The sequence below is a fragment of the Bos grunniens genome, chromosome 16 (genome assembly GCF_055505025.1).
Source record: "Bos grunniens cultivar Pamir isolate PY7600 chromosome 16, Bosgru_T2T1.0, whole genome shotgun sequence".
Taxonomy (NCBI): domain Eukaryota; kingdom Metazoa; phylum Chordata; class Mammalia; order Artiodactyla; family Bovidae; genus Bos; species Bos grunniens.
This window is the reverse complement of record NC_141180.1, coordinates 73,481,316-73,507,581: the sequence shown is the minus strand read 5'-3', so window position 1 is coordinate 73,507,581 and position 26,266 is coordinate 73,481,316. Positions and strand designations below refer to the sequence as shown.

At 39.0% G+C, this 26,266-nt stretch overlaps 1 long non-coding RNA gene across 1 annotated transcript in view; it reads right to left on the bottom strand.

The window, feature by feature from the left end:
* LOC147356999 (uncharacterized) overlaps positions 1–26,266 on the bottom strand; it is a 76,120-nt gene that overhangs the window by 11,911 nt on the left and 37,943 nt on the right. The window lies entirely within an intron of this gene.

The following is a 26,266-nucleotide window of genomic DNA, read 5'->3' as shown; positions in this document are numbered from 1 at the left end:
CCACTCTCATTATCCTAGTGTATTTTATATTTTATGCAAACAGGATTTACAGGGTCACCTTTTCTCTGCCTCCAGAAATGCCTTCTCACATCACTGAACTTACTAAAATAGTGATTCTGGAATGTCATTTCAATTGTCACAAACTTCAACAGTTCCTTTTGTTTACTGATTCTTCTTACATGACAGTATCACAGCTGTAAAAAAATTTTAACAACATTATAATATCCTCATTTTATAGACAAGAAAATTGAAGTACAGAGAGACTGACCAGAAAATTAACTGTAAACATGTTCCTGGAATCCAAGGGTCTCAGTTCTTTGTTCAAATTTTGTTTTTCATTGTGTTTTCTTACTTTACCACACAGTTTCCATCACACTCTCTTTGTGCTGCCCTCCAATTCCTCTGCAAACCTGGCTCTATTGTATCCACTCAATCTTAGGGATTCTTGCTCTCAAGCATTGAGCTCTGCCATGTGTGTGTTGTAAATGTCACTGTCAACTGTGGTTCTCACATGGTTGTCCTGATCAATTTTGTGGACATTCATTGTCCATGCTGTGTCCCTTCTCTGAACTTTGTTGTCTTTTCATTCCATGTGTTCTTTTTTAATTTTTTTTTTCATTCTGCAATTGTGTCCCACTGCAGACAAATGTGAGGCATCACTAGATTCTCACAACAATTTGTTCTTCTCCTGTATTGCTGAGATTGTAGTTTGGCCTTGACAATGATAAGGACACTGTATGGAATGGCAGAGTAATCTTTTAAGTACTCCTGTTCCTTAAAAGAAACATGAATTATAGCAGCCTCCCTGTTTAAAATATTATTTTTTCCCTCACAATGATAGCTTATCGTGAATGATGTCGGATTTGTGATCTCTGAAGAAGATGATTTGGCTTCAGGACTAGGGACAAAGCTTCAGATGCTCATAAATTCATGTGGCAGAAGTTCTATTTCAGTGAAAAAGGGACAGAGAAAGCTTCTGACATAATCAGGGAGATGGAGAGTGCCCCCTCGCTAGTCTAGCAAGGGATCTATATACTTATATACTTTTTCAACTTTTTCAATTACAGTAAATCAAAAGAATGTCTCAAGGCCGTAGAGGTCTTACCATATTCATGTCCACAATGTACATTTTAAGACCCTGGGATTAGTCAGAAGGTTCTTAAGAAGCAGAAACATGTCCTCAAACAAGATACATTGTTGTTATATACTCATTGGTACACAAGACCACAGCCTTGTCTTGCGGGGAGCTGCCCGTGAGAACGGGGTCCTTTGTCCTAAGGACACAGCTCTGGGAGCTGCCTCAGTCCTTGAGGGTTTGCTTGCAAACATAGCTCTCTGTCCCGCCACCTCAGAGATTAGGCGCTTATTTACTGCAGGCACCTGGAGTTCTGTGCAAACTTCTCACGCACAGAGAAATATTATCTGGTGTAAGAAATAATAACAGGGTGCCATTCCCATGCTCTCAAGATTTCTTGTGACTGTTTGTAAGATGTATAGGTCAACCAATAAAAAATGTCAACTGTCTTGTCTTTCTCACTCTTCTGTATAAATATGAGATGCTGAATAAAGTTGGTGTCAGACTGCATCCCTTCGTGGAGACGTGTCTCAACCTCTTGACCCCATCTTTGTTGTAGTCTCTTGCTTTAGTTTCTTTCTTAGCACAGCCGTGCATGTTCTTGGGACCTGATCGACTTTGCCAGCTAGCACCGGCATTGTCTCACTCAATGAAGCTATGAGCCATGCCATGTAGGGCCACCCAAGATGGCTGGGTCATTGTGGAGAGTTCTGACAAAATGTGGTCCACTGGAGAAAGGAATGGCAAACCACTTCAGGATTCTTGCCCATGAACAGTATGAGAAGGAAAAATGAGAGGACACTGAAAGATGAATCCCCCAGGTCAGTAGATGCCCAATATGCTACTGGAGATCAGTGGAGCACTAACTCCAGAAAGAATAAAGAGACAGGACCAAAGCAAAAACAACACCCAGTTGTGGATGTGACTGGTGATGGAAGGAAAGTCCAATGTTGTAAAGAGCAATATTGCATTAGAACCTGGAATGTTAGGTCCAAGAATCAAGGCAAATTGGAAGTGGTCAAATAGGAGATGGCAAGAGTGAACGTGGACATTTTAGGAATCAGTGAACTAAAACGAACTGGAATGGGTGAATTTAACTCTGATGACCATTATATCTGCTACTGTGGGCAAGAATCCCTTAGAAGAAATGGAGTAGCCATCATAGTCAACAAAAGATTCCAAAATGCAGTACTTGGATGCAATCTCAAAAACAAGAGAATGATATGTTTTTTCCAAGGCAAACAATTCAATATCACAGTAATCCATGTCTATGCCCTGACCAGTAAAACTGAAGAAACTGAAGTTGAACAGTTCTATGAAGGCCTACAAGATCTTCTAGAACAAACACCCAAAAAAGATGTCCTTTTCATTATAGGGGACTGGAATACAAAAGTAGGAAGTCAAGAAACACCTGGAGTAACAGAGAAATTTGGCCTTGGAGTACAGAATGAAGCAAGGCAAAGGCTAACAGAGTTTTGCCAAGAGAACGCACTGGTCATAGCAAACACCTTTGTCCAACAACACAACAGAAGACTCTACACATGGAGTTCACCAGATGGTCATTACAAAAATCAGATTGATTATATTCTTTGCAGCCAAGATGGAGAAGCTCTATATAGTCAGAAAAAACAAGACTGGGAACTGACTGTGGCTCAGATCGTGACCTTCTTATTGCCAAATTCAGACTTAAATTGAAGAAAGTAGGGGAAACCACTAGACCATTAATGTATGACCTAGATCAAATTCCTTATGATTACACAATAGAAGTGAAAAATAGATTCAAAGGACTAGATCTGATAGACAGAGTGCCTGAAGAACTATGGATGGAGGTTCATGACATTGTACAGGAGACAGGGATCAAGACCATCCCCAAGAAAAAGAAATACAAAAAGGCAAAATGGCTATCTGAGGAGGCCTTACAAATGGCTGTGAAAAGAAGAAAAACAAAAGGCAAAGGAGAAAAGGAAACATATACCCATTAGAATGCAGAGTTCCAAAGAATAGCAAGGAGAGATGAGGAAGCATTCCTCAAAGATCAATGAAAAGAAATAGAGTTAAACAATAGAATGGGAAAGACTAGAGATCTCTTCAAGAAATCAGAGATACCAAAAGAACTTATCATGCCAAAATGGGCTCATTAAAGGACAGAAATGGTATGGACCTAAGAGAAGCAGAAGATATTAAGAAGAAGTGGCAAGAATACACAGAAGAACTGTACAAAGAAGATCTTCACGACCCAGATAATCACGATGGTGTGATCACTCACCTAGGGCCAGACATCCTGGAATGTGAAGTCAAGTGGGCCTTAGGAAGCATCATTATGAAAAAAGCTAGTGGAGGTGATAGAATTCCAGTTGAGCTATTTCAAATCCTAAAAGATGATGCTGTTAAAGTGCTGCATTCAATATGGCAGCAAATGTGGAAAACTCAGCAGTGGCCACAGGATGAGAAAAGGTCAGTTTTCATTCCATTCCCAAAGAAAGGCAATGCCAAAGAATGCTCAACCTACTGCATAATTATTCTCATCTCACACAGTAGCAAAATAATGCTCAAAATTCTCCACGACAGGCTTCAACAGTACATGAACTGTGCACTTCTAGATGGTCAAGCTGGCTTTAGAAAAGGTAGAAGAACCAGAGATCAAATTGCCAGCATTGGTTGGATCAAAGAAAAAGCAAGAAAGTTCCAAAAAAATCCCAAACATGTACTTCTGCTTTATTCACTATGCCAAAGGCTTTGACTGTATGGATCACAACAAACTGTGGAAAATTCAAGAGATGGGAATACCAGACCACCTGACCTGCCTCCTGAGAATTCTGTATACAGGTCAAGAAACAACAGATAGAACTGTACATGGAAAAACAGACTGGTTCCAAATTGGGAAAGGAGTATGTCAATGCTGTATTTTTCACACTGCTTATTTAATTTATATGCAAAGTACATCCTCAGAAATGCTGGACTGGATGAAAAACAATCTGGAATCAAGATTGCCAGGAGAAATATCAATAACCTCAGGTATACAGATGACACCACCCTTATGGCAGAAAAGGAAGAAGAACCTCTTGATGAAAGTTAAAGATGAGAGTGAAAAATTTGGCTTAAAACTCAACATTCAGATAACTAAGTTCATGGCATCTGTTCCCATCACTTCTTGGCAAATACATGGGGAAACAATGGAAATAATGACAGACTTTATTTTGGCAGGGGTGGGGGGTGGTATCCAAAGTCACTTCAGATGGTGACTGCAGCCATGAACTTAAAAGACACTTGCTCTTTGGAAGAAAAGCTATGACCAACCTAGACAGCATATTAAAAAGCAGAGACATTACTTTGCCGACAAAGGTCCATCTAGTCAAAGCTATGGTTTTTCCAGTAGTAATGTATGTATGTGAGCATAGGACTATCAAGAAATCTGAGTGTGAAATAATTGATGCTTTTGAACTGTGATATTGGAGAAGACTCTTGAGAGTCCCTTGGACTGCAAGGAGATCCAACCAGTCCATCCTAAAGGAAATCAGTCCTGAATACTAAGCACTGATGCTGAAGCTGTAACTCCAGTACTTTGGCTACCTGATTTGAAGAACTGACTCATTTGAAAATACCTTGATGCTGGGAAAGATTGAAGGCAGGAGGAGAAGTGGTTGACAGACAATGAGATGGTTGGATGGCATCACCCACTAGATGGACATGAATTTGAGGAAACTCTGTGAGTTGTTGGTGGAAAGGGAGGCCTGGGGTGCTGCTTCCATGGGGTCACAAAAAGTCGGACATGACTCAGCAACTGAACTGAACTGAACAGAGGTTAAGGAAAAACATACCCTTGAGCAAGATGCATTGTTTTGTTACGTAATCATTAGCTCTGGGCTTAAAGAAAAAGAAAAAGTTTTATGTGACAAAGAAGAAGGAATGTAGGAAAAAAAGTTTATCCTTTTTCTCCTCCTTGAGGGTCCCAGACCCCTTCCTCCTTGAGGGTCCTGGACTCCTTATCCACCTACTTAAGAATTAACTCTCTAAATAAGGCCTTGCTTTATTGGCCATTTGCTTTACACTGTCTTAGTTTATTGAATTAATACAGGGTCTAGAGTCCTTCACCAGGAGGATTTGGTTGTTCTCTGCCTGAACCCAGGCATTTAGAAGTCTGACAGTGTACTAATGATCTCATTTTCTTCAATGAGTGAAGCTGGAAATCAGACTTGCTGCCCTAAACTTGAGGAAGGTCCTTGACAAATAATGCCAGTAAACTCAAGTGCCCACTAAGATTCCACCTTGTAAACTATAGTCGGTTCAGGTGATTTGCATTGGAATTCTGGTCATTCTTCCTTCTCCCTGGGTTATTAGGCCAATTACTTAATCTCCTTAGGGTGTTGTGTAGACAGGTGTTGGGGATTTCATGATTTTGTTTAGAAGGATTTTAAACTGATTTTTCCATTTCCTTGGAGAGTTTTAACTGATGCCCCCATGTTATGACAAAAGGTGTCAAAGACCATGCATTCAAAAGCAAAATGCTGGACACATCCTGGTAGAACTCTCTAAAAAGTGGTCAAATATTTTTGCTGAATTCCTCAAGCCATCCTGCCTTCCAGCCTCTGGAAAAGAGAAACCTGGGGGGCCAAGGAGGAGCTTGATCCATGTCTGGATTTTTTTGCACAGAGCTGTATGTGTGATGGGGAATAGTATGATTTTTTTTTTTTTTCCTTTAGCCCCATAGGAAAGGGGAAAAAGATCCTAATGCCCACATGCCTAACCCAAGGCCAGTAGAAGGTCAGTGCCATCATGGATCACCTGAGAATGAGAGACCTAAGAAACATTGGTGAGTATACCTTAGAGTTTGAAAGGTGAAAGTTCAGTACCCAACATGCCTAATTATGTCGTGATTAAAAAGATAACTGGGGTTGCCCTGATATCCTAGATGGGAGTAAAAGCAACTTGTTTTTCCATCCATATTCATCCACGGTCAGTGGGTACAGTGAGCTCAAGCTGGGCGAGTTCATCTTGAAATGACCCTGCTCAGGAGCTTGTCTGAAAGGGTTATGTGTGTGTGCAAGATCCTTTTTATCAGAAGACAATGTTTCTCTCTATATTTTTATTTCTTTGATGGCTCTTTTTAGAGAAATTTTTGTTTCCCTTTTATAACAATGGAAAATAAGAGTATCACTTCAAGGTTTCTGCACAGGAGTTTGTTAAAACTTAACTCCTAAATTAAAATTACTGAGTGAAATTGGACTGACACTTGATTTTTAAAACAAAACAAAGCTTCACTAAACCTCTTTTAAATGATGCTGATCCCTAATATTAAGACAATTTACATTTATTTCTCAGTGACCATCACATAGTACCAAAACATCAACATTTTATACTACTAAAAACAGACAGTAAATTTCAGTGAATGTGTTATGTCTTTTCTTTAAAAAATAATCCATTAACCTTTCTTTTTCTATTTTTATGGTTGTCATAAATGGCAAAAATAAGCCAGTTTTTAGAAAATAGTTATTTTAAAAAGAAAAAGCACTTGAAGTTACAGATCATTTTGTGGTAAGTCTCTTACCATTTATAGTTGAATTATAGCTCGATAACAGGTTGTTGATTCAATGATTTGTGGAAATTTATCAGCCTTTAAACTCATATTGATGTTAATATCTTGCCAAGATGATTCACATAAGAAACCATGCACATGATTTTAAGTCTTAGATTTTAGATCTAAGCCAAATGATGAAACATTATGAATGCAATCTTATCATTAGAATAATGGTAAATATTAGATATGAAATGAAAAATTTAATCTGATTAATTTTGGAGACCATGTTGTGCATTATGAAATCTTGCTTTCACTAATAAAACTGTATTTCAGAAAATGTGGAAACACTTCAAACTTAAATGCACAAAGATGATAGAGTAGCAAATGCCAGATGAAGTTCATGTTGCTCATTCATACCCCCTCTTGTTTATTTTTTACTAAATATGATTTATTTTGAAGTGAAGAAGAGAACTAACACTTAAAGAGTTCCTAGTAGTTTTTTACAGACACTTGCTTCCAGATTTTTTTTTTATCTCCATTTGACAGATAAGAAATTAAGTCTCATGGATTAAATGATTTGTCCAAATCAATCTGGTAATAAGAAATTAAGCAAGATTAAACAGGTTTATCTTTTTTAGGCTTCAAAGAGTGTGTATGGTTTTATCATTATTATGCTTTCCTGAATTTAAAGAGTTACCTACAAGAACAGTTTATAATCATAAATTCAGGATTAATCAATATCTCTGGTAGTTGTATTGGTTTTAGTTGCTAGACATTTAGGACTCTTTTGTGACCCCATGGACTTTAGCACAACAGGTTCTTCTGCCCATGAGATTTCCCAGGCAAGGATACTGGAATGGTTAGCCATTCCCTTCTCCAGGTGATCTTCCCAACCCAGGGATAAAACCCATTTCTCCTGCATTGCAGGTGGATTCTTTACTGCTAAGCCAACAAGGAAGCCCCCAGTCAATGTCTATTCAACCAAAATAAATGGAACTTATGAAACTGTTCACTTGGATGTATGGATCAATGTTGTTGATGAAGTAAGGATGAGTCAGTATGGATGTGACAGGGGTTCTTCAAAGAAGAAAATGAGAAAAGAATTTTTGAGAAAAGATTTGAAATCCAATTGTCATCAGCTTATGGCAGGACTACACTTGGACAGTAAATAGTTTAGCATCATCACATACTCTCTCATCCTTGCAATAGCTCTGAACATGTGTTATCAATATCTGAAACATGTGATAAATTCACCATTACTCACCAATTTCCTATATGCCCCATGACATGTTGCCCAACAGAAGCAGGTAGATTATCATGTGCTGCTTTTATTTTAATACATGGAGACCATAATGTCACTGCTGACAGCAGTTTAACATGAAGCACAGAGAATAATTGATCTCTGTATGTCTATTGATATTTTATATACAATTTGCTATCTATCCCCATGCAGTGCTCTGGTTGGTGTTACACTGTTTCAGGTAACTCTTACCCTTTCAATTTGTATTTTAGGCTATTTTCCCCATAAATGTATGGTAGTATATATCACTCCCTGAGTAGAATCTCATTTGATTTTTTAAAATCTATTTTTCAGCTCACTACCTTGTTGGCACCAAGGATTTGAAATGCACAGTAGTCAGTAGTTGAACTCCTTGTACCATGAATGTAAAGTATCAAAACAATTACATGCCAATAATTGGCCATTAAACTTTGAAATTACAAATCTAGGATAAGACCACTATAGATGGATACATAGCCTACATGTTTCTGTATAAAGTATTCTATCTAACTCAGTGAAAGTGAAAGTCACCCAGTCATGTCCAACTCTTTGTGACCCCATGGACTATACAGTCCATGGAATTCTCTAGGCCAGAATACTGGAGTGGGTAGCCTTTCCATTCTACAGGGGATTTTCCCAACCTAGGGATCGAACCCAGGTCTCCTGCATTTCAAGCGGATTCTTTACCAGGGGAGCCACAAGGTAAGCTCTATCTAACTCAGAGGAAGTAATAAATAAATGTTTTAATTCTTTGATTTCTTCTCACCAACCATGCATTTGCTTACCATATGTGCCAGGAAGTGAACTTAATGTTCAGAATTCAATAAACTTATAGTCAACTGTGGGACACATACAGATGAAAAAATAAGTTAAATTGAATACATGTTCAGTTCAGTTCAGTCGCTCAGTCATGTCCAGCTCTTTGTGACCCCATGGACTGTAGCACGCCAGGCCTTCCTGTCCATCCCAACTCCTGGAGTTTACCTAAACTCATGTCCATTGAGTCGGTGATGCCATCCAACCATCTCATCCTCTGTCCTCCCCTTCTCCTCCTGCCTTCAATTTTTCCCAGCATCAGGGTCTTTTCAAATGAGTCAGTTCTTTCCATCAGGTGGCCAAAGAACTGGAGTTTCAGCTTCAGCATCAGGCCTTTCAATGAATATTCAGGACTGATTTTCTTTAGGATGGACTGGTTGGATCTCCTTGCAGTCCGAGGGACTCTCAAGAGTCTTCTCTAATACCACCATTCAAAAGCATCAATTCTTCAGCACTCAGGAATACATGTTACTGGGATGATTTTACAAAGACATGTGTGTTTCTATTAAAACATAAGGTATAAGGTGGTGGTGGTGGAAGCCTTACCTATCATTTTCAAGTAAAAGTTCCCTAAAGAATTGTTGATGATCTTCCCAGGTGATGCCAGTGGTAAATAATTCGCCTGCCAATGCAGGAGACACAAGAGACACAGGTTTGATTCCTGGGTTGGGAAGATGCCCTGGAGGAAGAAACAGCAACCTACTCCAGTATTCTTGCTTGAGAATCCCATGGACAGAGGAGCCTAGAGGGCTACAGTCCATGGGGTCACAATAGAGTTGGACACAACTGAATGACTGAGTATGCAAGTACACGTGTAGGAATTTACAGGGGGCTAGGATGTGCTGAGGAAAAACATGGAACTTATGGTAGACATAAGGGAAAGGCAAGGAGAAGACAAAAGGTGTTATAGGAAAAGGAGGAGCTAGGAATGTTGATGGCATTGGAAAAGAAGGCTAGTGTAAGGGAGTGGACAGCAGGACCTGGAATTGGGCTGGGAAAGTGGTGTGGACAAAGAACACCTCCTGCCATATCTGCAAACAAAGAATGCTGCACCCATCAAGCCATCAGCCACTGAAGAGGTCCTGACTGTGCACTCAGCAGGGATTCAAGATGGGAAAATGAGGAGACTGGACGGGAGACTGGCTTTGGACAGTTAAAGCACGCGTCCAAGCAATGACTTCACTAAGTCCAAACTCTTGCATTTTCCCATACAGAAAGCACTAAATCTCATTAGCTAGAGATGTCTGGTTTTCTTAATTAATAGTAATATCCTGATATTCTGGCCACCTGGTTTTGTTGCAAAAACTCCAAATACCCTGGCTCCTCTCTTATGTTTGGAGCAATCCTCAGAGCTGAGAGACTGTCTTCTGGGCTTATGTCCTCAGAAAGTCCACCAAAAAAATCATAATTCTCAATATTTAGGTTGTGCTTTTTTCATTTTTTCACCAGTTATAGTCCATATAGCATCACCAACTCAATAGACATGAATCTCAATAAACTTCAGGAGATAATGAAGGACAGGGAAGCCTAGTATGGTGCAGTCCATGGGGTCACAAATAGTCAGACACCAATTAGCAACTGAACAACTACAAAAGTCAGTATGAATCAAATGTGTACAGGCCATTGACGATTTAAGGCTCTTAAAGGATTAGAAAATCACACAATTGTTTCAATTATGCAGGTGGTGTTGAAGGGAGGGTTAGGAATCATCATTTGCCCACAGAATGTACAAAAGACTAGAATAGGATAATACTTCATATAAGGCAAGAAGACATAGTAGCTCTGGGGGCAGCAGCTACTCTGAAACTTGAGGCAGGAAGATTGATTAGAGACAAAACTAGGAAATATTCACAGGGTTTGGTGGTGATTTGGTTGTTTACATTTGCAAAATAATAATAGAAACAACAAAGGGCAAAAAATATAATTGTATCAAACATTTCTCCCATAATGAATAACACAGAGTAAGGCTAATCTTTATGTAACACATTATTCTAGTTACATGTATTAAATGACAAAATCCTCACAAAACTGCTACAAGAAAACAATTATAGTGCCCATTTAATAGGTGGTTACTGAGGCCCAGAAAGGTTAAGTGAATTGTCCAAAGTCTGACAGCAAGGAATTGATAGAGCTGTGATAAATCAAGGAAGTCAGTTTCCCGGTTAAATGTTTCTTTTCTGAACTGCTGTCTCTTTCTGGCTATTTCACACTTCATGTCTACAGCCTGCATACCTTCTTGCCTTCCCTTTTCATAAACATTCAGAATATCTATTAGGTCAAACAGTTTACCAAGTCCTCTGGCAACAATGACTAACATGCGACATCCCACGTTCCAGATGTGATACAAATGAGCCATGGATGCCTCTGTCAGCCCTGTGTCCTCTTCAGGGCAGCTTGGATCTGCTTGTTCAAAAGCCTTCTGTCAACAAATTCAAATTTTCACATATCCAATTGTTTTAGAATAGCCCAAACAAGTGTATTTTTAGCTTTTAGAGCCTGGCAGCTTTGCATACCCTGCAAAACCTCAGCTCGTATCTATTGGTCATTGATCACCCAGAAACTTGTGGTCATCAGACCCCAAGGGACTGCTTCCTTTGGAGTTCTCTGGTTCAAAGGCACCCCACCAAGCTACTGAGTGACACTACCTAGACACAAAAGTCCCCAGTCCATCCCCTCACCCCCTTCTTGTTGTGGGTCCCCAGATTGCAGCCCTGTATGGTTTCCTGCTGGCTAGGACTCCTTCTTCCCCACCCTCATCATACAAACCTGTCACCCAAATAAGTTCACTGTGAGTTTGATCAGCCCCTGAACAATCAAGGGGCAAAATGATCCCGAATGGCCTTGAGCAGCTGAAACTCAGCATTATTATTATAAATACTTATTTTTATTTATTTGGCTCTTAAAGGATTAGAAAGTAACAACAGTGTTTCAATTATTCAGGTGGTGTTGAGGGGAGAGTTAGGACTTGTCATTTACCCACAGAATGTACAAAAGACTAGAATGCGTTCAGACTTTATAGAAGGCAAGCTGCTGCTGCTGCTGCTGCTGCTAAGTCGCTTCAGTCGTGTCCGACTCTGTGCAATCCCAGAGATGGGAGCCCACCAGGCTCCTCCGTCCCTGGGATTCTCCAGGCAAGAACACTGGAGTGGGTTGCCATTTCCTTCTCCAATGCATGAAAGTGAAAATTAAAAGTGAAGTCACTCAGTTGTGTCCAACTCCTAGCGACCCCATGGACTGCAGCCTTCCAGGCTCCTCCATCCGTGGGATTTGCCAGGCAAGAGTACTGGAGTGGGGTGCCATTGCCTTCTCTGTAGAAGGCAAGAGGACTTAGTAACTCTAGGGGCAGTGGCTACTCTGAAACAGGTCCTAGTTGTGGCATGCAGGATCTTTAGTTGCATCTTTAGTTGCATGTGGGATCTATTCCCCTGACCAGGGATCGAGCCTGAGCCTCCTGCATTGAGAGCATGAAGTCTTAGGCACTGGATCACCAGGGAAGTCCCTAGAACTCAGCAGTTGGAATTCCTCCTGAGAGGTTGGTGACCTTGCTCTGAGTTGTGCTGTATCTCATGTTTTTGTGCTTTCCCGTGTTCCTAATCAGCTTGAGCAAGACGCAACACCAGTATCTGAGAGTATCCCACACATGGGAACTGGCTTGGGGGATCAGAGATGCTGAGCTCCCTGAAGAAGGAGGCCAGAATGTCACATGTTAGCTATTGTTGTGTGCTCCTGGGTCCCCACCAGGCAGGCTCAAATAGAAGGGGTATGCAGGCAGCTTCTGTCCCGAGGGTGGGCTACCATCACCCCAGATTGGGCTGTAGCAGGCAGAGGTCTCTGGAACTAGGCAGAGAGGGACACAGCAGGCTAATGCCCTCAAAACTGTATGTCCTGACCTGGAGAGGATAGTGAGAAGTTTTATAGTAATGGTTCAAAGAGGGTGTGGTCAGTTTGTGGAAATTCTTCTGATTAGTTGGTGGTGAAGTAAGTGGGAAGCAGCATCATCAACCTTCTGATTCCAAAGGTCTGCCTTGTGGGCTGCATACAGTTAACCCTTTCTACCTGGTGAGGGTTTCAGTATCTGCAAAATAGCCCAAAGATATTGTCGTATCCCTAGATGGGGAACCAGGACCCTACCCTCAAGGCTACACTATTGTTTTTAACTGAATTATCCCTGCAGTTTTTAACTCCCTTACCCTTGTATTTCCTCTATACCCTGATTAGCTACTGCTTGAACCTGCCCTTTGGAACTTCAGGATGGGGACACAGGAAGTTTTTTTGTGCCCAGAGCCCCACAGGGTCCTGCTTGATTTCAAAATGACAAGTATGCTTAGTTCACAAAAAAATTGTATGCTCCTATTAAGAGATTGGGCTTCCTTGATGACTCAGACCATAAAAAATCTGCCTGTAGTGCGGGAGAGGTGGGTTCAATCCCTGGGTAGGGAAGATCCCCTGGAGAAGGAAATGGCAACTCATTCCATTATTCTTGCTGGGAAAACCCATGGATAGAAGAACCTGGTGGGCTACAGCTTGTAAAGCTGCAAAGAGTCAGACACGACTGACCATGCATGCACACGTGCTCCTATTAACACCAGCTGGAATGGCATTAAGCCACAAATTTGCCTCAGAGCACACAGAGAGTACAGATAGCAGAGGGAGCCTTGTGGACTAGTGAGGGAGTTAAAGAGCTTCCCCTTAGCTTCTCCTTATCCAACCCTGGCCAATGTTTTCCTGTGTAGGGAGTTGGCTCAAAATTCCAGGAGGTCTTTACTAAGCAATTAAACATCTTCCTGGCTTCCGTTCATATGAAAGTTCTTATTCCTGCAGATTACACTGGGGCAACCCTCCAAGACTACAAGTGAACTTTTAAAATTGTCCTCCTAGAACTCATACCATTTGGGTTACTAATTTTGGAGGCAGGAGGAACGTCATATGTATAGGACACCACACAATGTACAAAGCCCTAAGGAATTATCTACATAATTAAACAAATGGCCCAGGGCTGGAACTCTTGGCTGCCTCTCACCATACACTGTAGGTGTTAGATAATCTCATGATCCTAGATAGTTTATTGGCTGCTGAAGGAGGGGCTGCACATTGATGAGCAGTGAGTAGATTACTGCTTGTGGGTAGATGACCTTGGTTAGGTTTGTTTTACACGTTGCTGGGGATACACAGCCAAGGGGCCATATTATCACAACTAAGTAGACTGGGCAATTCAGAATCTCTTTTCTCATCTATCCTACAGGGATACCCCCCACTATATGGTCAGATTAGCTGCCAAAGGACTTTGAAATCCAAGATCATGACCTTAAGCATTTTGAGTCTTGAAGATGCTTTATCCCTTGCTTCAGATTCAAGTGTTATAAGATAATATGCAACTTGTATTATAAACCACCACAGCACCAAGGGGACTGTTACACAGATAAGCTAAACATAGCCTCTGTATAGTCAGCCTATGTTGTTTACTTCTTCATAAGAAGCTGAGGCCCATTAACTCAAAAGTCCAGCAGCACCAAACTCAATTTTTTTGCACATTCAATTGTCTTAAAATTTAACTCCCCAAAGCTGATTTTTTTATTTTTTATTTTTTGCCATTTAGGGGCTTTCTGTACCCTGCAAAGGGCTTCCCAGGTGGAGTTAATGGTAAAGAATCCTCCTGCAATGCAAGAGATGCAAGTTTGATCTATGGGTCGGAAAGATCCCCTGGAGGAGGAAATGGCAACCTGCTCCAGTATTCTTGCCTTGGAAATCCCATGTGCAGAGGAGTCTTCAGTCCATGGACTCACAAAGAGTTGGACAGGACTGGTAACTGAGCTCACATACCCTGTAGTCTGCATCCTATGCTAGGCAGAGATAAAGTCAGTCCTGCAGTTACAGGAGAGCCCAGGCTGGAGCAGAGTGGGTGTCTCCTGGCCCAGGGACTCTCAGCTGTGCTGCTGAGTGGAGTCACCTGGACCCATGTGACACCTTCTAGCTCCCCCTTTCCCTGACCTCTCCCAGAAATTTCCTCCTCTTCTTCCTTGTCATAACCTTCTGAAGGCCTTATGCCATGATAGTAACAACTAATACAGAATACAGGGATCAATCTGACAAAATTACATAAGTCTTATATCAAAAATCTGAAATCATTGCTAAAAATAATTGAAGAAACTTAAATACATAAAGATATACCATATGTGTGGGTCAGAGGACACAGTATTGGGAATTCTCTGGCTGTCTAGTTCTTAGGACTCTGCACTCTCACTGCTCTGGGTCTGGATTCCATCCCTGGTTGGGGGACTAAGATCTCACAAGCTGCATGGTATGCCCCCAATTTTTTTTTTAAAGAAGAAAGACATAGTGTTATTAAAATATCAATTCTCCCCAAATTTTTCTACAGATGCAACACAAGTCAAATCAAAACTCCATGAGATTTTTAGTAAATACTGACAAACTGATTCTAAAAATACACATGGAAATGTAAAGGACAAAGAATAATAAAAATAATTTGGAAAAGAAGAGAGTTGGAGGAGTCAAACTATCTTACAGCCTAAAAGAGGTAATAAAGAGTGTGTGGTATCAGTGTCAAGAGAGACAAAAAAATATCCATTTATTGTGTGTCAAATAAACCTGTAAGTAAAAAATAATAGAGAACATTGACTGAGTCACATTAGGAAGAAAATTTTTAAGAAAATACCTGGAGTCCTGTAATATTGAATGAGAAGCAAATTTAAAATTTTAATTAAGGAATATAATATTGAAGATACATTGACAGTACATCCGATTTTGCTTTAACAGTATTGAGACATAGTGAGCTGAAGAAGGCAATGGCAACCCATTCCAGTATTCTTGCCTGGAAAATTCCATGGATGAGGAGCCTGGTAGGCTCCAGTCCATGGGGTCGAGAAGAGTCAGACACGACTAAGCGACTTCACTTTCACTTTTCACTTTCATGCATTGGAGAAGGAAATGGAAACCCACTCCAGTGTTCTTGCATGGAGAATCCCATGGATGGTGGAGCCTGGTAGGCTGCCGTCTATGGGGTTGCACAGAGTCGGACAGTTGGACTGAAGTGACTTAGCAGCAGTAGCAGACATAGTGAGCTTGGCATTATATGCTCTTACATCAAATCTTGGCCTGATGGTTTAAGCCTTGTCCTTCATATTAATAAATGTGCATGTGCGCTCAGTTGCTCAGCCATGTCAGGACTGTAGCCTGCCAGGTTCCTCTACCCTGGAATTTCCCAGGCAAGAATACTGAGGTGGGTTGCCACCTCCTCCTCCAGGGGATCTTCCTGACCCAGGGCATATTAATAAATAATTGATATTAATACCTTCTCTGCAGGATAGTTGCTTGTGAATAAGCAGTTGTTCAGTTCAGTTGAGCCTACACTGTATATCAAAGGTAACCTGGCTCATTTAGATATTCAATGAATGTACAGTTTCTCAATATTTTCTGAAAGCTAAAAGATTTGGTCTCTACTTGCCTCATATTTGTATCCTTTAGTACTATGATTTTTTTTGGCAGGGGTTCAATAACTGCCACCTGATTTAAACTGTAAATCAAAATAATCAGGGCTGAAATAATTGCAGGTAAATACCCCAAGAAAGTGTAGGAAGAACACACAGAATACAGAAGAATGCCAGCAAGAAATGCCAGGTATTTTAGAGCAAAGACCATATGCAAAAGCAACTTGTACACTTTCAGGTTGGCAAATCAGAAGATTAGAAAATAAATTTTCATTGCAAATGTGCTTTTTGTTAAACTATGATCTTTAATTTTTAGAAGTATAAAGATTTAGTATAAAAAAAAGAATAAAAGTTAGAAAAATAATGCTGCTAGAATCTAAAGACTGAAAGCTCATGTTCTAAATTCAAGTAATAAATTAAAGCTAAAATTAAATAACAAGAGTGAGAAGTTCAACATCACAGGATTGAATAGTCCTATACAGGTAGAGTTCAATTTTTTTTTTTTTGGTGGGAGGAGATAGAAAACATCATAACAGGAGATAATAAGATTTTTAATTTCCTTGTTTCCATGTGTTTCTGCTTAAGATAGCACATGAGTTTAACATCAGATTTAAACCTGACTTTTGACTTTCTGGAGAAGGGAAAGGCTACCCACTTCACTATTCTGGCCTGGAGAATTCCATGGACTGTATAGTCCATGGGGGTTGCAAAGAGTCGGACATGACTGAGCGACTTTCACTTTTCACTTTTTGACTTTCTGTCTGCAGGACACTGGCAATTTGTTCTGTGATACAGAGAATATAATAAAAACTGTCTCCAGGGAAAGGAATTTTAGCAGAGTCACCAAGACAACCTGCTGTCTAAATGACATATGCAATATTTATGAAATTGAACTGTTCATTTGCAATCTTAGATGTGGTGTTTTGACTAACAGAATAGGAAAAACACTGAGAACATTTACAGCTATATATCTAAATTGAATAAATGTACCAACTGAGGGAAAAAGAAATGACCTGTATTTTGCCTTTCCCTGGTAACTCAGATAATCAAGAATCTGCCTGCAATACAGGAGACCTGGGTTCAATCCCTGATTTGGGAATACTTCCTGGAGGAAGGCATTGCAACCACTCCAGTGTTCTTGCCTGTTGAATCCCCATGGACAGAGGAGTCTGGTGGGCTATAGTCCATGAGGTTGCAAAGAATCAGACATGACTGAGCAACTAAGTACAGCACATAGTAACACTCAACTGCATAAAAAAAGCATTCAATTTGGTTAATGAATAATTTATATGTATATTTTGGCTGTGAGTAAATTTGAAAACTTTCATCTCTATATGCAAAAAATAATATGCAAGTAATCACATATTCTATAGCAATTATATAAAACCAATGATGCATTTTGATATGGGCTGTGTGTTCTATATTATTATGGCTGTCTTTATTCCCTAAATCTTGGTCTTTATTTTAAAGATAATAAAATATGAGTGTGTGCATGCTCAGTCATGTCCAACTCTTTGCAATACCATGGACTGTAGCCAGTGGGGTTCCTCTGTTCATGGGATTTCCTAGGCAAGAATACTGGAGTGGGTTTCCATTTCCTTCTCAGGCTAGGGGATATTTTTGATCCAGGGATTGAACCCACATCTTTTATGTCTCCTGCATTGGCAGGTGGATTCTTCACCACTGAACCACCTAGGAAGCCCAATAAAATGTATACAATTATGCTAACATGAACTGATATTTTGGGACTTGTCTGAAATTTTTGTTTGCTAGTGGGAATATCACAGTTACATAAAATTCTTAAGAATATCTATATGTATATATACCAATTTCTGTTACAACTATCACAGGTCATTAAATGTTTGAAACATTTAGATATGGATATGGCTGGATGGCATCACCGACTTGATGGACATGAGTTTGAGTGAACTCCAGGAGTTGGTGATGGACAGGGAGGCCTGGCTTGCTGCAATTCATGGGGTTGCAAAGAGTCAGACACGACTGAGCAACTGAACTGAACTAAACTGATGCCTTGCATATCAATATCGATGTAAATTAAAAGGTGGATGTATTTACTCATAGATTATATTGATGCCTCTAACTTTTTAACACAATAATAAAAGCCCTGCCACCAAGGGCAAGGTTGATCATGCTGAGTAACTGAGGGCAGAGCTACTGGAAATATATGTCAGTGTCAACTAAAGGATGGTTACCTTGGACTTTACAGTCTGATGAGTAATAATGACATTCTCCACATAATACTTTCTTGATAGCTGCAATATAGTAATTTACTTCGTGCTGAAGTTAATCAATTAACATTCTCTTCTCTGATTTTTCCCATATAATTTGTTTAGGAACTGAAACCACATTTAGAGTGAATTTTGCCTGGTAGCTAATACTTTCAGGTGATGAATCTGAACAAGAAATCATTATTGAAACTACAGCAAAGAGAAGATGAGGACATGAATGTAGAATTCTAAAGTATGATTTCAGAGTCTCTTTCCCTATCAGAAGGGAAAAGAAAAGAATTTTTCTGTAAATACAATCATAAGAAATGTGTGATAATTTTCTAAATATCTCTCATGATTTACATGTAGTATCTTTATAATGTTATTTGGAACATAAATACAGCTATACAATATATTAAGTAAGAGTTTATTTGTATAAAATATTGAAAATAATATAGCTAAATGTAACTTCCAACACATTGAAAATAATAAATTAAATGACTTCCACTACTAGATCATAGTTATTTCTGCTTTTTTCTCTGTAAGAAATAAAGATATGTTTGTTATTTGTTATATAGAAGAAGACATAAATACAGTGACATTTGCTAAATTCAGGCATATGCAATAAACAGATGTCATACATGTATATGTATACACATATTCATGTGTATGTGCATGTGTGTGTGTGCCTGCATATGTACACATTTAAAAGTATACATAAACCCATATGTATTTATGTGTGTATGTGTGTGTATGTGTGTGTATGAGTTTTTGCATCCAAAATCCCTACGGATGGTGACTGCAGCTTCAAAATTAAAAGACTCTTGTTCCTTAGAAGGAAAGCTATGGCAAGCCTAGACAGCATATTATAAAGCTCATATTACAAAGGTCCATATCATCAAAGCTATGGTTTTTCCAGTAGTCATGTATGGATGTAAGAGTTGGTAGGTAGGTAAAAGCCTATTATAAAGTAGGCTGAGCACTGAAGAATTGATGCTTTTGAATTGTGGTGCTGGATTAAACCAGTCAATCCTAAGAGAAAGTGAAGGATGAGGAGCCTAGAGTCCTGTAGTCCATGGACACGACTTTCAACAACAGCTATTTATGTATATATGTACATGCCATGCTCATATGTTCAGTCATGTCAGACTTGGGACCCTTTGGACTGTAGCCCACCAGGGTCCTCTGTCCATGGGGTTTTTAAGGCTCTTAAAAGTGGGTTAAGAGTGGGTTAAGAGTGGGTTGCCATTTCCTCCTCCAGGCAATCTTCCTAATCCAGGAGGCAAACCTGCATCATTTGTGTGTCTTACATTGGCAGATGGATTCTTTACCACTAGCGCCACCTGGGAAGCCCAGCATGTGTATGTCTATCCATATTTCTACCTATACATATGTACCTAAATACTTGTTATACAGAACTTTTGTATTTCTTCAGTCACAATTTCTAGTGGCCATACTGACATATTTATTAAATTTTAATTGCATTTATCATTATTGCCACTCAGTTTCTCTCTCATGTGTTTGAAATAAAATTTTCTCCAAAAATTTTGACTAAAAGGTATGAGGATGCAAAATAAATATAATGATGCCATAGCAATGGCCTCTGGGGTGGGAGAAGGTTTGGGAAGACTTTTTTCTAAGATATATATATGCTTAATATAATAGTATTTTTTTTTCTCTTTCTGACTTACTTCACTCTATATGACAGTCTCTTTGTCCAAAGGTAATTTCCCACCTCCAGGAATTCAGATTCCGAGAGTCAAAATGTAGCTGATTACTGCGTATTTGTTAAAAAAAAAAAAAAAAAGGTGGTGTTTAGGCCCAGGGTTGGCCATCCCAAAATGTGCTTCAGTGGCATACTGATTACTTTAAAGTTACTTAAGAAAAGGCCAATGCAAGAGGGACACCTTGACTTTCATTTCTCTTTGTTTTTTTTTTTAATATAAATTTATTTTAATTGGAGGCTAATTACTTTACAATATTGTAGTGGTTTTGTCATGCATTGACATGAATCCGCCACAGGTATACATTTGTTCCCTATCCTGAACCTCCCTCCCACCTCCCTCCCCATCCCATCCTTCTGGGTCATCCCAGTGCACCAGCCCTGAGCACCATGTATCATGCATCAAACGTGGACTAGAGATTTGTTTCACATATGATAATATACATGTTTCAATGCCATTCTCCCAAATCACCCTACCCTCACCCTCTCCTACAGAGTCCAAAAGACTGTTCTATACATCTGTATCTTTTTTGTTGTCTCGCATACAGGGTTATCATTACCATCTTTCTAAACTCCATATATATGTGTTAGTATACTATATTGGTGTTTTTTCTTTCTGGCTTACTTTACTCTGTATAATAGGCTCCAGTTTCATCCACCTCATTAGAACTGAATCTCTTAAGTGAAAAGTGTACTTTCCGTGTCTGGAAGTAAGAGGACATCCTTGTCATGAAAGACAGGAAATTCAGGGCCATGAAGTCCATAAAGACAAACCAGGTGACTTGAATTTACTACTCCAGCCCCAAACTCCATTTAGATTCTTCATTAATTAAACACCCAACATGTAAGTTTCTTTGTCCTGTTAACTCTTAGAAATTCATTGTTTCTTTGTCTACAAGTGTATAAGCTATTCCGACCACTTCTTAGGCCCTCATTCTATGAGACTTCTGTGGACACAAGTGAAATGTGTTTCTTTTTCTCCTGTTAATCTGTCTTTTGTCAGTTTAATTTCTTATCCAACCACCAGAACTCAAGGGGGTCAAGGGTGAAATGTCTTACTCTCAACAGTGGCTCAGATGATATCAATATTTACCTTCAATATGATTTAAAAAGCAATATGATCATTCATCTAAATAATACAAATAATTGGCTGCTATGATGCCAAAAAGAAAATGGAAAGTCATTCTGAGTCAAAATAGGGAAAAATAATATATGTGTTCTATTAAGGAACTGATGTGATAACTAGAAGTTTTCTTCATCTGCTAGCCATCTTTGATGCATAAACATTTACTTAAATGAACATAAGGTTAAAAGCTTATGCAACCTCTCTAATAATATTTTTAAGTCTGCAGGTGAAAACAAATGTTTAGAAAAAGGTAAAGGTCAACCAAATTTTATTGTAATATCTAAATTACAATTAATATGTAAATTATACTTAATTCCTATAGCAACAGGAATCTTTTTGAAACTCTGAACACTCATGTATTTCTCCTAATTTATGGAAAATGCTTAGAAGAAAAAATGCAGGAGATGTTGTGACCAGAATTCTTCCATTGCATGTTATTATCATGAAACCTCACCCTATAAGTATGAAATATGATATTGCAGAGCACACCAATCTGTCAAATCTTGTTTTCTTGCTCACTGAAATGGTAACTCCATGGAAAATAGATTCTTTGCTTGGGAAAAGTGACTAGCAATAACTTCATAATACTCATTTATTCTTTTCTTAAACATTTTTTCAGCAAATCTGATGTAATAGAGAATATGCTAAACTCTGAGAATACACAGAAAAGTAGACAGACTTGGCTCAAGGATACTGTATACGTAAATTTCTCTCAATGTGAACTTCAAAGAATGTGACTCATTTTTCTTCCACAGATGCCATTTCAATTGTGAAATCTTTATACCTAATATTAGATATTATCCTTTTTAACATTAATACTTAAAAATCCACTAATGTAAATTTCACTGTCACTAGAAAGTTGCTTTTAATGGCCTCTTCGACAGTTAAACCTGAAGATAGTTTCTGACCCTTATACTTGATCTACTTTATGGATACTCTCACATTATATGATTACATAATTATATGATTATATAACAATAAGATAAATATTTGAAATATATACTACATCTTGAAAAGTATAAAAATATCTAATATAGTAATTGCTAATTTCAATATAGTATTTTCAAAGCTGGTATAAGAATATAGTTATATAGTTATACAAATGCTTTAAACTGAAAAACTGCAAACTTTTTTACTGACTGAGAAATTTAAAATTATTTTCCATAGGGTAAAGCAATTATTATTAGCTAAAACCAATAAATACAAACTCTTCTATTTAATACTTTTGGAGGACATGAAAAATACATTTAAAATTTTTCAAAATATCTTACCCAAAACTTCTTTTAGGCAATACTTTTAACTTCCCAGGTCAGATGCTTCTTCTGTCAGTTACTGTGCATTAATTTTGTATTCTGCAACTTTACTGAATTCATTGATGAGCTCTGGTGGCATCTTTAGGATTTTTTATGTATAGAATCATGTCAACCTGCAAACAGTGACAGTTTTACTTCTTCTTTTCCAATTTGGATACCTTTCATTTCTTTTTCTTCTATGATTTCCATGGCTAGAACTTCCATAATTATGTGGAATAAGAATGGTGACAGTGAGCTTCCTTCTCCTGGTCCTGATCTTAGAGCAAGTGCTTTCTGATTTTCACCACTGAGTGGGATATTTGCTGTGAATTTGATGTATTTATTATGTTGAGGTATTTTCCCTGTATCCCCACTTTCTGGAGAGTTATTATCATAAATCAGTGTTGAATTTTATCAAAAGCTTTTTCTTAATCTTTTTATATGAGCATATAGTTTTTATTCTCAGCATATAGTTTTTGTTCTCAGTTTGTTAATGTGGTAGATCACATTGATTTTCCAATATTAAAGAATCTTTGCATCCCTGAAATAAGTTCCACTTGATCACAGTGTATGTCTCAATGTATTGGTGGATTTGGTTTGTTGTATTTTGTTGAGTATTTCTGCATCTCTGCCTATCAGTTATGTTGGCCTGTAATTTTCTTTTTTTTGTGGTATTTTTGTATGGATTTAGTATCAGGGTGATGGTGGTCTCATAGAATGAGTTTGGTAGTGTTCCTTCTTTTGCAATATTTGGAAGTGTTTCAAAAGGATAAGTGTTAACTCTTCTCTAAATGCTTGATAGAATTCAACTGATGATTTTGATTTTGGGGGGAAATGTTTTATTTTTTTATTATTATTATTAACTTTACAATATTGTATTGGTTTTACCATACATCAACATGCATCTGCCATGGGTGTACATGTGTTCCCCATCCTGAACCCCCTTCCTACCTTCCTCCCCATATCATCCTTCTGGGTCATCCCAGTGCACCAGCCCCAAGCATCCTGTATCCTGCATCGAACCTGGACTGGCGATTCGTTTCTTATATGATATTATACATGTTTTAATGCCATTCTCCCAAATCATCCCCCCTCCATCTCCCACAGAGTTCAAAAGACTGTTCTATACATCTGTGTCTCATTTGCTGTCTCGCATACAGGGTTGTCATTACTATCTTTCTAAATTCCATGCATATGCGTTACTATATTGTATTGGTGTTTTTCTTTCTGGCTTACTTCACTCTGTGTACTAGGCCCCAGTTTCATCCACCTCCTTAGAACTGATTCAAATGTATTCTTTTTAATGGCTGAGTAAGACTCCATTGTGTATATGTACCATGGCTTTCTTATCCATTCATCTGCTCATGGACATCTAGGTTGCTTCCATGTCCTGGCTATTATAAACAGTGCTGTGATAAACATTGGGGTACACGTCTCTCTTTCAGTTCTGGTTTCCTCGGTGTGTATGCCCAGCAGTGGGATTGCTGGGTCATAAGGCAGTTCTATTTCCAGTTTTTTAAGGAATCTCCACACTGTTCTTCATAGTGGCTGTACTAGTTTGCATTCCCACCAACAGTATAAGAGGGTTCGCTTTTCTCCACATCCTCTCCAGCATTTATTGCTTGTAGATTTTTGGATCACAGCTATTCTGACTGGCGTGAAATGGTACCTCATTGTGGTTTTGATTTGCATTTCTCTGATAATGAGTGATGTGGAGCATCTTTTCATGTGTTTGTTAGCCATCTGTGTGTCTTCTTTGAAGAAATGTCATTTTAAATACTTGAGATAGTCAAACCAGCATATGTAAGTACTGTCAAATCCATTTGAGGGAAGAAAGGAGGATATGAATTTGCTGCCTCATTTTGTCTTTCCATGGGGTGCTCAAAATGAAGCCTGTGAACTAAATGTTAGATTTCCTTTTTTTGGCCTTGCTGTTACTTTAGTTCAGGCTTGTGTTTTCTCTTGTCTACAATCACTTCCTAGTTTAACTTCCTTTGCTTTCCATGCTTAGTCTGCCACTAGATTTTCTCCTATATTGCATCCTAGGTAAACTGCCTCTAAACTCTTTAGGTCCCAGAGAAGTCTTCTCAACATTGCTACACATCACCTCAACCTTGTCTATCATTACCTTGACCACTCAGTCAAACACTACAAACACTGGTATCAGTTTCCACTCTTCTCTAAAGGCTATGTCTCTTCATATTTCAATATCATGGCAGATATTTTTCCTCTGCAAGAGAAAATTCCTCCAAAACTGGAAAGACATGAGAGTGGTTGAGTCATTTTATCAAAATGGTAATACTTACCTAGTCTGAATAGTCTAGGATTCAAAATATTGGCTGTATATTTTTTTAATGTGTATTATTCTGTTAGAAATATTTCTCTTCACCAAAGTACCTGAATTAGTATTTTAACTCAGAGAAAAACTTCAAATGCATGAACTATGATGGTGGTAGTTTAGTCACTAGGTTATGCCCAAATCTTGAGACCCCATGGACTGTAGCCTGCTAGGTTCATCTGTCCATGGGATTTCCCAGGCAAGAATACTGGAGTGGGTTGCCATTTCCTTCTCCAAGGGATCTTCCCAACTGAGGGATCGAATTGGTGTCTCCTGCATTGCAGGCAGATTCTTTAGCACTGAGCCACCAAGGTAACTCATGAACTGTACAAAAATCAATTAAATATATATAATCTACTGAACAGTTAATTTAATATGATGACTCATTTATACTCACCACAGTTATACCATTAACAAAAATCTACTGTTAACATACACATCTAAAATTAATGTGGTTTTGAAGCTCCTCTAGTTACTTTTCACTAATGAGTGTTTTGGAAATCAATACCAACTGAGACCTAGGTTCAATCCCTGGGTTGGGAAGATCCCCTGGAGAAACTGGCTACCCACTCCAGTATTCTTGCTTGGCAGGACACAGTCCATGGGGTCTCAAAGGGTTGGACATGACTGAGCGACTAACACTAGTGCTTATCTGACTTTTTAACCATCTTTTCCCACCTCATGTATGTAATTCACTTTGAACACTACTTTCCCACTCTATGTCACTGTTGTGAACACTCTGCAACCTCTGATGTCCCTCAGATGTCACATGTATGGTTACTCCATCCTGGTCTTCCAGCTCATGGGACACGCATCTGGTGTTTTTCTCCTCCTGCACCAGGAATCATTTGGGAGTCAGTCCCACTAATCTGTAAACAATCAAGAGCACTGTGCTAGTCATGGAGACTGCTGTATTGGATGACTACAACTTGATGTAAAGCAAAAGAAGTACATTCCCTCACAGTGCTGGGTGTAGGATGTCCAAATTTGGCATAATCACTTGGAAATTCAGTGTCAGCAGGGTGATGTTCCCTCAGCAAGCTCTGGGGGAGAATGTGCTTCCTCTTCCAGCTTCTAGGGGGCTTGCAGCTTCTGTGACTTACATTCGTCTCACCCAGGCCTGCCTCCATGGACACATGGTCTTCCTGTGTCTTTTCCTTTTCTATGTTCACATCCCTCTACTTCTTTCTTATAAGAACACATGTGACTGCATTTAGGGCAATGTACCATCCAGCATAATGTACCATCTCAAAATCCTTACAAATCGTCCCATCTTTTTGTCATATAAGGTGATATTCATAGGTCGTGGGAATTAGGTCCTGATATCCTGGATATTCCTTAGCATCCTGTAAACATGGGCCCCATTCAGATCTTTCTCACTTTGGTAAGTGCTAGACAAATAGTTTGGAGAAGGCAATGGCAACCCACT